At 37.0% G+C, this 13,911-nt stretch overlaps 1 pseudogene; it reads right to left on the bottom strand.

The window, feature by feature from the left end:
• Positions 1 to 7,528: 7,528 nt before the first annotated feature.
• Positions 7,529 to 9,949, bottom strand: LOC149103279 (uncharacterized; annotated as a pseudogene).
• Between the last annotated feature and the right edge of the window lie 3,962 nt (positions 9,950 to 13,911).

Consider the following 13,911-nt stretch of genomic DNA (forward strand, 5'->3'; position numbering starts at 1 on the left):
CGCAATATGTCCTTGGTTTTTTCAGGCAAGTTGAATAAACATTTGAGAGAAAAGTGAGACGGGCTAAACAGTGAAACTGGTTTCTGTGTTTCGTCTCAAAAATATTCTATCCTAAACCAGTTATCCATAAACACTACTCTCAGTTTAACTATGATTTCTATGATATAGACACGGGCAATTCTTTGTCGACACATTTTTAGAAATTAAATATTTATTTGATCATGAGCTGGCTGCTGAAGACCTTTGTTTAGTCATAGTCATAGCATAGCCATAGCGATTTTTCTTCGGACAATTCTGTCCAAGGGGTGAAAGGTGCAAGCACCAACCCGTGAGACAAGGTCAGACCACATCACCGGGAACTACGTGCCCTACTTTTCCTAGAAGACTTGAACGTCTAACCATTTGTAGATGTGATTACAAAAGGCAGCACATTCTCCTCAATTATTTTAAGACCTTGAGTGTTGGTCCGGTCTGGGACTGGAACCCTCGACCTCCCACAGAGCAGACTGGCGCTCTAACGACTGAGCTAACCAGGCGGCGGTTTAGTGTAGCTAGATGTAAAAAAGCACAGAGAGAGAAACAAGAGAATGGACTTGTCAGCCGTAAAGTAAGTCCAGTATTTTATCCCCTGTTGCCAGAAGCAAACAAACTTTCCTCCTCTAGATAGGGAAGGCTATCAACCTGGAGGAAATTATAACTGACACTGGTTAAAATACGAAGACTATCCCAGCAATATCTTATAGCTTTTAATCTCGGAGAAAAATAGAGATGTCGAAACAGATTAGGCTTAAAAAAAGAAACGGAAGGCAGCATCTAATAAAATTAATATTTTGCTGAATTATCAGACTTAACGAATCTCCACCACTTGTTGCTCTCCGCTGCAACGTGGCGGAGTAAAACAAGAAAAACGTTCTGAGAAGGATAAGATATCTTTAGATAAACTCTCTTGCAGATCAGCAACTAAGTTCATTGTTAAGAGTAAATTCGTTACCCCTACAGCCGAAAGAAGGATGAAAGAAGCCAGTCTAAAAGAACATACAATACAACTCATTTATAGCCTTCCGTTTAATGTTACCAAAGACACTAGATTCGCCATTTTCCAATACAAAATAATTCATCACGTTCTACCCACAAATTCGACACTTTTTAGAGATTCAATCAAGGAACATGATAAATGTCACCTCTGTGGAGAAAGACAAACGTTAACCCATCTTTTTGTTACCTGTTCCGAAGCTCGGCTTTTTTGGTCTCTCTTTACTAATTGGTGGAACTCCAAAAACAGAGGTAGGATCACTCTCGATAAAAATGAAATAATATATGGCGTGACAGACAACTTCGCTCGTCATCTTGGCTCAAACCTCTGCTTGATTATAGCCAAATATTAATATATACTGCCCCAAGAAAGAAAGAAGCGTTTTATTTCGATACCTTCTTAGCGATTTTGACAAACAAAATTAAGATTGAGAGACATAAATCTAAGTCACAAATCAATATGTGGGAAAGCCTCCTATTGTAGTTAACCCCCTACATGAAAGTCATGTAAGATACTAACAAATTGTAAATAATGTTAGTATGGTAAGGTTTGTTAGTATTGTTAAACTGTAAGTTACGTTAACATCGTAAGTAGAGTAGGCATTTTTTTTCGTATCTATTGCAATGTTATTGCAATAAAAAAAAAAAAAAAAGAAAAAAGAAACAACATTCCACGGAAACTTAACTGCCTTGGCAGGTTGATCCCTTGCCGCTATAGTTAATTTCGCGTTCGTTCCGCGCAGTGAAAGAAAAATTAGATTATCAGGAACAAAAGCCATTTCCAAAGTCCTTTGACTTCGAATTAAACAAAAGAAGTTTAATAATAGTATTTGATCCCCTTTTTAACTTTGTAAATATTTTTATGACTTATCTTACATATTTTATTGCATTCTACCGTTCGTGACATTTTTAAGTATTTTTACTGTTAGAAACATATTTATGCTAATTTTATATATTTTTTACTCGCACCTATTATTAGCTTTTATTACAAAATCGATCTCAAAGAAATTACTCGTCATTATTAAAATCACTGTTCTTTTTAAATACGCTGACAAATCTTACCGGTAAATGAAACCGATGTCCTTGTTTAGTTTGTCAAGTTTGTGATGGTTGCTTCTTTGACAAAATGTTTAGCTCATTTTAAACTGATTTAAGAAAATGAATTCCTTCAAAGTTATTGAATGTTACGGGCGTTCCTATGGAAATAAAGCGTCAGGAAATCTCTGAATGTTGATAAAGTTGAAAATACTCTTCGTATTTTCTTTGACTACAGCGTCTTTTTTATTGATAATTGAGAGAGATAGTTTAGTCAGTGCTACGTGCAAATGCTCAAGATAAATTTAAAGTGATAACTTGTTAATAACTGCTGTTTTAAGGCGGCTGAACACAGGTTTTGATACCTGTGTTTCATTCACCTTTTTCTCTAAACCCTTGATCTCTCGGTCGCCAAAAATGGCAGCAAGCAAGTTAACAACACAAAGTTTGGTTTTTTGATGGTTAAGCTGACGTATGTCCCGTTGCCATGGCAACACGAATAAAAAATAAACAGGCCCTTAAAATCGGTTTTGTTTATTTGTAGAAAATCTAGTCATTAGATTTTCTTTATAATTTGCATGCAACAAGCTTGTAACGATTCTCACAAGTTAACACCATTTTGCTAATAATTTAACAGAGAGATCTTTAATTATCCCTTGTTGAAGGTTTACTGGAATATCTAGAGTTTCCTTTGTTAAAGTTCAATTATTTTCAATACTCGAGTTACTTATTTCCTAAAGTATTTTCGTGCCAAATTTCGTGAAATTCTAATGAGTCGTTCTCGAGAAATAGGCGTATTTCCAAGAGTGCAAATTTTCATTCAATCGCAATTTTTTGACTTACTACGCATGCGCTGCATTTAACTGGGTTCTTTCGGTAACAAAGAAAAAGGTGAGAATTGCTGAGTTTTTTCTATCTTCACCTTTTCTAACATATATTTGTGATAAAGACTAAAGCCATCAATACACTGCGTTCAATTATAGAGAAAAATAGCACAGATAGTGCGGGTATTGAGTAAATAAAATGATCGCTCTATTGACGGCATGTTTGTTTTTTGCGATCATTGTGCGTGCGCTGAATTGCATGAGCAAAAGCGCGCGCGAAAACTCTGAATGTTGATAAAGTTGAAAATACTCTTCGTAATTTCTTTGACTACAGCGTCTTTTTTATTGATAATTGAGAGAGATAGTTTAGTCAGTGCTACGTGTAAATGCTCAAGATAAATTTAAAGTGATAACTTATTAATGACTGCTGTTTTAAAACATACCTTACCGGCATGGTAACATGCAGTACCTTTTGGAAAAAATTATACTGTTAGTAACGACGTAAACAAAACATTTCACTTTTAGTATTACTAACCCTGTACTTTGGTCATAACAGGTTTTAAATTGTTAATCATATTCTCAATAACTGTTTTGAAAGGAGTAATTTTCGAAACGTTTCCGACGCTTACTTGCACTGAATAATTTGAGCGCTTACCTTAATCTTGACGAGTTACGAGCACATGTTACTGTTCTATTAAAAATAAAATATCTACAGTTCCCTTGACATACAGGATAAACTTGACGTATGTAGTAATTCTTGTTTTGAGACAGTACATTTGAGTCATTTTTCAGTCTGAATGCACCAAGATTTTGTGTATTTGTGCTCACTCTACAAGAGAATTATTCCAGAGTAACTGGAGAAGTAAAGAGCTGTAGTGAAATAGAGGATTAAAATATTTCTTTCTAATTTCCTTTGCCGAAAGATGAAGCCTCGCAGTATTAAGGGGATTTCAAGGAAATGATTGATTACTTCTTATTTGATATCACTAAAATTTATTTTCTCCTGACACGTTTTTTCCTTGACTTTAATTTTATTGAACACACGCAACGTTCCTTAAAAAGCGTGGTCTACATTTGTGCGGGGCAGATGTGCGCAAAATATGTTTTTGTTGGGTGGCATAGTGAAATTCTAAAAGTAAAACTACATATACTGATACGCAAAAGTTGTTCACAGTTTTGTTATATTCTAGGTATCGGTGACATTGGTCATTAGAGAAGTTTCTATGTCGATAAATGAACCTTATTGTGTAATGAAATTTGGCGATAACAAAGCTTAGAAATACCAGATAATGATAAGTCAATAACATCTATGGAATATGAGTGGGATTGCTCACCTGAAAAATCGCGAGACTCTCGTTTCAATTTTTGGGGCTTCTCAGTGACATTGCGAAAATTCTCAAACAAAACCAACGATATTTAAAACACATTTGAATCACCTGTTTTCAGGTGCAAACTATCAAACGCATAGCTTAGTTGATTCGGTGGACACTCGGCTGGTGAAAAGGAGCTGTCTTTTCGCCGCTAAATAACTTCATCTGTACTTGTCACAGAACAAAAGACACTGAAACTGGTGAAGATGTTAAAGCCATTGGTGATATTTCGAGCAGCAGTGAGAGGATTGGCCTAGTGAGCGAGGGCGAATTGGATTAAATAATCCAATTTACGCTACGTTATTCAAAACATTGCTCTTTTAATACGCGATAGCGAACTTTACGGGTAAATAAAATTGCTGCCCCTTATTCAATTTTCCAGGTTTATGATATTTGCTTCTCCGACAACACTTGTAACTCATTTCAAACTGAAAACTCCCTCAAAGTAATTAAAAATAACGGGAGCTGCTATGAGAAATAAAGAAGGCTGAAAAGCTTGTTGAAAATACCTACTCGTAATTGTTTTGGTAGATGTCTTTTTTACTGCTAATTGAGATCGGCAGTTTAGTCAGTGCTACATGAAAATTAGCCACGACAAATTTTAAGTTATCTTGCAAGACCATGTTTTAAAAACACAGTTTTACCGGCCACCTAGGAAGTTGTGGCCGATTTTAAAGTTAGATATGTTATCTTGTGTGAAGCAATTGTATCAATACTGACGTCGTAAAGGAAAACATTTAACTGTGTACTTTGGTCATTCAGGTTTTGAGTTGTTAATCACTTTGTTAATTGTTTTGAAAGACGTCGTTTTAAAAGGTTCCGATATTATTACCAGTTCTCCTTATGTTGGCGGAAAAGCTATTTTTATCTTTAGTAGTTTAAATGAACACATGGTCGCGGTTTTGCTTTATTAAAAATATCTACAGTTCCCTTGACATGAAGGGTAAACTAGGCGGACTTAATGTTAACAATGGTTAAATGATTTATTTGTTCTTTTTATATTATTCAACAATAAAACTTGTTCAGTTTTTCCCCAGCAATTTATAGCTTTTGATCTCCATCCAATATATTTGAAAAACCCGTTTGCACAGCTGGCATCAGACTTCCATACAGTGAGCATCACTAGCGTTTGGATGATTGCGATCACTACCAGTTCAGCGCTCTTTGCCACTAGCTACCACTTTCCATATGACTACTTACTGCTTACGATCAACGAGATTGAACTAAAGTCTGTTTCATCGATTGTTATCGTAAAGATCGCTGCGATCGGTGAAGAATGGTTTCCGCGCGATTGTAACGAGCGGTTCGTGTGTATTGGTGCTTGTATTGCTGGGAATAAATCCCGCGGAGTAACTGGAGATGTAGTAGAATCAAAGGTTAAAATCTTTGCTTATAATTTCCTTAGGAAGATGTGCTAGTATATTTAGCGCATTTTACTTAATTTCGTCTTATTGCCTTAACCTTTTATGGCGTGATAGAATCTGGTAACAAAGACTACACTAAAGATGGATGCCCTTTTGTCCGATTAGTGGAAAGAACTCTAAATAGCGGATGATATACTTTGGAGAATTTTAATTGCGCTGGTAATATTTTTTGAGGGTGTCACTTGACTGTTAGGCTGATAAATCAGCAGGATATCAAATATACATACAAGTAATTTTCATCTATGAGTTCAAATTGTCTTTCGTTCAATGTCGTGCAGAAATTTATCGTAATGGTAATGTTTTGAACTTGAAGGATATACTCGAGACAGATGAAGGTAACGAAAGAAAAGAGACTTTTTATGTTAATATAGGACGATTTTTGTTGTTTTCGAAATATATATCGCCTCCCACCAATCTGGCCCGAACATCGGCGTCCTAAGTGAGTTGAGATTGTTGTTAGTTCTCATCTTTGTTCTGAAGGTTTTACTCCGGTCCTCCCGATAATCTATCCAACCTTCTAAATTCCAATTCAATCTGGAAACAGTGGGCAAAGAGCCTCTCCGTGGGATGTGCCACTGACCAATTTATTAATTTAGCTATTTATTGTTATATTCGACGAAGGAGAATACATTCCTGGTTTCGTCGTGTTCTTTCCCCGTGTTACCAGCCAGAATTTTACAAGGTTTCTCCAAATCTCTGTAAGAAAACCGAAATGGCGTTTTACTTGAATTTTGAACTCTGTTAACGTTTTTCGTTTTGCCGAATAAGTATATACCGACGGCACTAGGCACAATATCGGAGAACATACCGTATAGATTCCATATGCAAATACGTAGGATCGCAAATGTGCTTGAAAAATAATTTCCCTCTGTAGCGCTAGGACCAGTCCGGTGTGAAAGCAAATCATTTCTGAATCCAGCCAAGGTTTCGAAATAATTTGGAATTTTATAGACAGGCAACTTTTCGGACGCATGTAACTGACGCGTCAAAGTTGACTCGTAAATTGTCCACACGAAGTTAAGTTTTATACCACAAGGCAGTCATGTTCAAGAAAAACGAGTTAAAAAAGGCTTGAAAATAGCAACAAATCGTATGTCATAAAAGTGTTCCAAATGTACCAAATGGAGATGCCACCGCACCCTAACTGCCCATCAGGATATGCCGTCATTCCTCGAGCCCTCTCATTGAAATTTTGTTCCTACAGACCTGTGTGATGTTACCGTAAACAAATTGGCAATCAGCCAATGACAAGCCATGTCTATTGTTATGATGATGATGTTTTAAGGTGGCTTACTACGGTTTTGATTGATTATAACAGCAAAACTTCTAACTCTTTTGAAAAATGTTCCAAGATGTTTTTCCTTTCTCTATTTACTGTTTACTTATTAAGTCTTTCACAATTCTATGTGAAACTTGAAGAATTAAACGTCAAGAAATGGCCAAATTGAATGACCGAGTATATGACCCCAACTCAAAATTTTAGGAATAAGAAACCCTAAACCCTAACCGTCATTAAGCACCTTCCTTTCTTCCAGGCAAAAAAATCCCGATAGTCAAAGCCTAAATGTACTAAGGGAAAAGAGGTTTCAAGTTAAAAATGTTTATTTTTCCGAGTGAATTAGGAGACGTGATGGGAAAATATTAATCGAATCGATAAAATTATTTTGAGCAAAATCATAAATGGCACAAAACACCCGTCAGTGCCGAAAAAAGAGAAACAATATTAACCCTTTCTCAATTAAAAAATGGAAATTACAAACCCCTTTCCACCTTCTTGAGTACTTCCTGGGAAACACCAAAGAGATGATGGTGTCGGAGTATACTCTTATTTGTTTTATCTTAATTTTATTTATTTGTTTTTTTCTTGATCTTCCATATTAGGTAGTGTAGCAGCGAGGTAGCTAACATTCAGTATTACACGGACGGAAGTTACTGTCCTCTATTGTAATAAAATCGTTATACTTATTTCTTTGGCTCTGAGACCCAACAAGTTGCTGAACCCAAGAAAAATGTCTATTTGACGTTCCACACAGAAATGACAAAATGAAATAGAATGCTAAATCAGCTGTCGCAACTTGCTACACTAAATGACACCACCAACACTCATCTGCAGCGTTGAAATCCTTTACTCCAGGCCGCTTTTCAAACGTTGCCAGAGTTCAGAATCTCACGTACTCTGACAGCCTCAGAAAAGTTAAACGAATATGTTGGGTTAAAAGAAGCGTGAGTAATATTTGTAATACTCCTCCCGCCCTTTGACAGTAAAATGAGACTTGTATCTAAGAAAGAAAAAAAAAAGAAAAAGAAAGTGGAATGGAGTTTCAGTAAGTAAACAGTCGGGAAAATAATACAGCTTTGATTCTCGTCAAGGAATAAAAACATTGATTGCTACTTAATTTAGCTGTGTGTTGACCGAGTTATGGACGCACTCGGAAAGCTGAGATTAAGATGTTTCACTAAACTATGAAATGCCAATTTTTCTGGATTGACAGAAAACACTGTACGCCGAATTTTCCGTATTGATTTCCCGCAAATTATTCAGCTCTTTTTGACACCCTACTCGCAACATTTAAACATGGGAGAGGGGATGCAAAGTGCCCCAGCTGGCTTTAACCATTTATAACCATTTATAACATATATAAGGAAAAAGCTGCCAAGCGTTACAACCTGACCTAAAAATCATCTGGAAGCTATTTGATATGACACATCATTGTACTCGTAACTTGACGTTTTCACGGCAACCTGTATTATTCGGTGTGTGCGGCTCATTTCTTGAAGATCAAACTCTTGATGTATTTCCTTTTAATCCCCCAAGCAACCTTTGTAGTATTACTGATAGATCATTGAAAAGGTCAATTACGTTACTTACTAACGTTACAATGGTCGTCAATATAGGGCAAGACGGCGATCTCCAGGGGACAGCGGACACTTCGTGATATAGCGGAGCTGCGTAACTGACACACCGAGCCGTCTTCACATATGTTCTGTTATACGAGAAAAGGTTCGAATCGACAGAGGAATATCTGTATAATTGATAAAAGTAATTCTTTATCTTTCCAGCGAAACATTTCTCTAACAACATATCAGCGTTATTTGCGATCTTTCTTTTCACGAAGGAAATAAAAAGGCACAAAACTGTTTAGCCGTCTAGCACGCCATGAAACCAACAAACGCACAATTTTTTCAAAATTTTCAGTCGTTATCAAACGAATGGGATGCCACTCAATCGCAGGGATACCCCAAACACCCCCCAACATTAAATTTGCCGGTGCCCATTTATACACCTGGGTGGAGAGAGTCACTGTGAGAGTTAAGTCTCTTGCCCAAGAACACAACACAATGATCCGAGCCAGGACTGCAACACGGACCGCTTGATCCGGGGGGGGAGCGCACTAACCATGAGGTCATCGTGCCTCTGGAAAGAACCTACTTTATATAATATTTGATTTTTCATAAAGAAACCTTCGAAGGATTAGCTGTGTACAAAAGATATCAGTGTGATGCTTATTTTTGATGGTCCTTTGCTCCGAAGTAACTCTGGTCGTGTGTAAATTATTTTTAATTTAGTTTTCAATCAGTTTCAACTCAATTATTGAATAATAGCTAGCAAGATTCTTATTCAAAATATATTTTAATAAGTTGTTTTTTCACACATCAGTGACCTCCCGAAACTAGCTATAGGAATACGCCTGCTTAGTTCAAAAGTAACAAGGGTTGCTTGTTTCTTGTGGACTTTACGTGAAACGTTGGTACAGAGTTCTAACCCGGGAGCAAACTGATCTCCTTATTCTTTCCGAGACCGGACCGATGGGTTGTTATATAACTCAATCTTGTCGTCGACTTACCAGAAAGTGAAGTAATCAAAGACGCTTCGTCTTTTGAAGTCCATTGGAAACTGGCTCGCTTTTGAGTTACTTAGCTCAAAAAGAAACTTTCCATCGCTTGAAGATCTTCTCCCAAAGTTGAATGAAGCACAAAGCTTATTCCTCAAGCAGAGAGAGCCACAAATAAGCGAGCTTTCCGCATAATGCGTCGACAAAATGTGATCAAAGAGAGAGAATCCCTCCATAACGTGGAAAAATCCAGATCTGTTTTTATCTTCCGGCTTAAAGTCTTTTAAGGCAGTCAACATGAACCAGTTTGGTATTGTAAGCAGAACTGTCATGAACAGGGCATAAAACGCGTCCATTGTAGCCCTCTTAACACGCTCACTGGTGTCCTGTATCGTGAGTATTCTTGAATCTTTCGCCGATGAGATTTCCATGCACCTGTCGCAAATTTGAATAAGTAACAGTATGAAAGCCAGTGTAATTTAGGATTTCTATTACAAGTGATTGTGGGAGGCGCAGTGGCCTCATGGTTAGTGCGCTCGTCTCCGGATCGAGCGGTCCGTGTTCGAGCCCTGGCCGGGGACATTGTGTTGTGTTCTTGGCCAAGACACTTTACTCTCACAGTGCCTCTCTCCACCCAGGTGTATAAATGGGTACCGGCGAACTTAATGTTGGGGGTAACCCTGCGATGGACTAGCATCCCATCCAGGGGGGAGTAGAAATTCTCCTAGTCGCTTCATGCTACAGAAACCGGGATAAGCTCCGGCCTGATGGGCCACTTGGCTCGCATGCAGACTTTACCTTTACCTATTACAAGTGATTATTGAAAATTCTCTCAAAATTGTACGAAAAAAATGCTCGAGCTTTCATACGATGACTCATTAATCATATGATTGAGAACAATGCCAGCGAGCGTGCATAAATGATAAATTTGTTTGCTCTCAGCCAATCACAATGAGTGATTTTCACAGTCATACAGTATTACAAATAATTAGAATAAATGACGAGCATATAGTTTCGCAACAAAACCAATTTCAGTTTTATAAATGACTTGAACACTGCAGTTACTACTTTGGATCTTAATAACAATGTCAGGGAAAAAAGCCGAGTTAATATATAAGCTCATATTTCAGGCAAGAAACACGCTGGCCCGAGGTACTGGCAATTGCATCTCTCAGAAAAAGATAGACGTCTTTCTTGCTGTAACCTTCGGACACTTATTATTTCCAAGTAGAATTAAACTTAGATTTACACGTTCGTCTGCTAATTAAGACAATTCCGCATCAGCAAACACATGCCGCTCTTCGCCATTACTTTTACACCTCCATTCTTATTTCGGAGTTTTGCTGTTACTAAATAGTAATAATTATAAGCAAAAAAGCTAGGTAACAAGGCTTTCGTGGGGGCGGGGGTGGGGGGGATGGAGGAACAGTGGATAACGGCAATAAAAGATTTTGATTATCGAGTGTTAAACTTGCCTGTTTGTGGTGGATTTAGCTCAGTTCCTTTACCAACCAGAACACCAGTCAGAATCTTCTCACTCCAGTTTAATTCTAATCCTCACAGTCGTAAGGTTACAGTGCAACAGTTACCAATTAAAAGGCCCTGAACAGATTGTGCCTGCTCCTTTTACGAGGACTGGGCACTCAGGGGATTTTATAAAGTATATAGAAACAGTTTGTAATATACCGATCAAAACCAAATTGATGAAATGTTTGGCTGTATAAGAACGAAAAGTTTAGACCAAAGGGTTATTTCTTAGCACGAAAAAAACAGCATTACTAAGATGGCAATTTAAGGACTTAGATGGCAATTTAAGGATGACAACTTGAGTGTTCAAGCTCAGGAATGATAAGTTTAAGGTTTTTATAAGCTCTTTCGGTACCAATACACAAACAGTAGAGATTCAGCCTTTTTCCATTAATTTACTCCAGGCTTGTTTACGCTAAAACCAATTTTAAGGTTGTTCTTTGTGACCGTGCCTGGTAAAAAAGCAAAGTGTTATTGAAGGCTACATTTGTTTGTTCCCCTATACATTTTGTAATCGAAGATGATTTGAGCACCTGAGTGTGAGTTGTGAACATGGAGGAAAATATATGAAGCAAGAAATAATACTGAAACATAATAGCAGTTAAAAGTCTTTTTCCCCTGGCAAGGTTTGACGCTTGCTAGTGTAACCTTAAGCTAGATTACATTCCACATAACCTTAGCAAGAAATAGTTCCAGGAAGGACTGAGAAGGATTGCTTAACTCTCTTTTCCGTTGCCCGGAAATTCTGTTCTTCGGTCAAACCTTACCAATGGGTTGAATATTCAGCTTGACTCAACGATCTCACTTGGATGGAGTCATCCTAACTAAAAGTGATTTTTTAACAGAATCAAACAGTAATTAATAACTCACTGAGTGAGTATTAATATGAGCCACGAATGGTGAGACTTTCAATGGACCCAAAACAAACAACAAAAGGAATTATTTGTCTGCCTGTACACACAACCTAAGGGGAACTGTATCAATATACTTCGGAATTTGCATAAAAGGTCGATAACAAGTTTAATTCAAGAATATTGTAGATTTTTAAGTTACTCTTAATTGTTTTTCTCCATTACGAGTAAAAGATTGAATTCTTTTCGGTCTTCTTTGAGCAAACCAGTTTTTTCAAAGTCAAATATCTATATCTTGAACCACAATAAATTGAATTACCTTAAAGTTTTTTTCTTTATTAAGACAAACAAGGATATGATATCTTAAGAAAAGATTCGTCGAAAAAACTAACGTACGGGGGGAGGCTTAGAGATTTTATGGCACTCGGAAGCCGACGCGATAAGCATCAAACCCCATGCTTTCGTCGACATGCATGTGATACGTGATTGAGAGGGCCAGCAACATAACATTGCACCTTTGTCCTTCCGTCAGAACAACAGTGATTCTGTCAGCTGTTCAGGCAGGCCTGAATTTATTTAATGTTAAGAAATATTTATCACAGATCAGAATTTAAAAGTCAATGAACATTAACTGTTTTTATTTAATAAAATAATTGGTGCTTCTATGACGTTTGGAATACACATGTACGTTATTTAAAGAAGTATAATAAATTTCATGGGACAAACCGAGAGAATAGATCCTCTGCAGCGTTTCTCTTAGATTTCATTTTAAACTATCTATTTGTCGGTTTTGACATTCCCTTGTTTGCTAACTTAAAAGCCTGATAAAGTTTCTTATTTAAAGAGAATGAATACGTAGGTCATTTTCCGCCGCAAATCCCGAGTCGATCACGTGGTTAGCCCAATATAAATGATAGTGCACAAAAAGAAAAGACGAAAAAGCAGTCTGGACACTATAGTTAAGAAAAAGAAAATAGTTTTCGTCTTTCTATCCGGAAATCCATTAGTGTACTAGTAAAAACGTGTTGATCTTTATTTTAAAAAAAGTACCATTCAAAACATCCGTTCGAATCTACATTTTTAATTTACATGTAAATGCTGCGATCTAATTGGCTGAGTTTTGGTCCATTAGTGTGCAGTGGCCAGAGGTCGCCCACATAATAGCCACATAGGAAGATTTAGAAATATTACCCGATAACTGAATTTCATTTTTTAGACTGAAGACTAAACAAAGGAATTTGAATGTCATGCCGCTTTGAAAGCTCAAACGTTTTGAATGAAGTGATGAGCGAGTGTAAACAGCTGCAGAGTTCAAAAGAGAGTGCAATCCGTCAGTGAGTTTACTAAAGTGTGAAGTTCAATATTACCTAATATTATTCACCTTTTACAGACCTCGTCTTCTCGGTCCATACTCATTTTTTTTAAAGTAATTGCTTACAACAGTAACATTATTTATAATACTTACATTATTTACAATACCAACATTGCTTACACTACTACCCATTACTTACAAAAATAAGATTAATTAAAATACTAACATTATTAATGCTCAGTTAAAAATTTCTTCTTTACCTTTTTTACAATTCCATAGTAATAGATGTCCAGCAGTAGCAATTAAATAATGAAAGACTGAAAGAAAGCCACATGAGAGCAGTCGTGTGTGAGTTCGGCCCTATATGTTCAGTGGACGTAATACTCGGCTCAAGTATATGAATTCCATTGTAATAGATGTCCAGCAGTAGCAATTAGATAATGAAAAAATGAAAGATGCGAATGCAGCCATAACACTACTGGAAAAATGACCTGAAAAAATGTCAGGCTCTGAACGGGCCTTTCATTATTTAATTGCTACTGGAATTCATATACTGTAGCCGAGTATTAAGTCCACTGAACATATAGGGCCGAATTCACACACGACCGCTCTCTTGCGGCTTTGATAGCTAGGTTGGTAGAGCATTGCACCGGTAACGTAAAGGTCGTGGGTTCGAATCCCGTTCAGAGCCTGAAATTTTTTC

This window comes from Orbicella faveolata, unplaced genomic scaffold, assembly GCF_042242905.1.
Source record: "Orbicella faveolata isolate gen_17 unplaced genomic scaffold, um_ofav_v1 contig_35, whole genome shotgun sequence".
In the NCBI taxonomy this organism is placed as follows: domain Eukaryota; kingdom Metazoa; phylum Cnidaria; class Anthozoa; order Scleractinia; family Merulinidae; genus Orbicella; species Orbicella faveolata.